Consider the following 859-nt stretch of genomic DNA (forward strand, 5'->3'; position numbering starts at 1 on the left):
CAAAATAATTCAAACATTTCTCAACCATTTTATCAAACTGATGATGATATTGATTTACAATCTATTCAATCCCAATATATTCTTCTATAAATGATGATGCCCATGGGTAGCATAGAATTTGTTATAAACAAAGAAGCCTTACGTGTATATATATATATATATTGTTTAATTTAATGATTACCTTGTGTATCCTGGAGCTATCTACAAGGTTTTATAGTTATTTGTCTTGTTCTGTTCGTACCTACGTGATTAGTTATCGTGTGTGAACGCTTCGCGTTTCGTAATTCCGCTACATGCGACTTTGAGCTTTATTCCTTCATCGGGCTTCTAGTTATATAAATTCTTGAACCTATATTATATTTTATAAGTCTTAAAATTGTCATGACACTTTGTTATCCTTTACTTTACGGCTAGAGGTAAGGTTTAGGGTAATGGGGTGTTACAATATTTATTACTAGAAAACTATTTATTACAGACGGATATTTCTGACAGATTTTATTCCACGGAAATACAAACATATTTTGCGAGGAAGTATCTGTCGGAAACAAAAGAAAATGAATTAGCATAAACTACAAACGGAAAAGAGAATCCGTCGATAATTCTATCAAAAAAATTAATTTTTTCGTGCAAAATAATTACCGACGGAAAATCCGTCTGTATAAATTATTACAGATTTTACAAAATACTGCGTTTTGTTAAATTATTATAGACAGAAATCTGTCTGTAATTTAAAATATTCTGTCGAAAAAATTGAGTTAAACCTAGCATTGTGCCCATCCTATCGAGCTCCATTCACACCACACAAATCAAACGAGCTTCTCTCTGTCAACGAGCTCCTTCTTCTCTCCGCCGCTCCCAC

This window comes from Arachis ipaensis, chromosome B05 (assembly GCF_000816755.2).
Source record: "Arachis ipaensis cultivar K30076 chromosome B05, Araip1.1, whole genome shotgun sequence".
NCBI classification, from domain to species: Eukaryota; Viridiplantae; Streptophyta; class Magnoliopsida; order Fabales; family Fabaceae; genus Arachis; species Arachis ipaensis.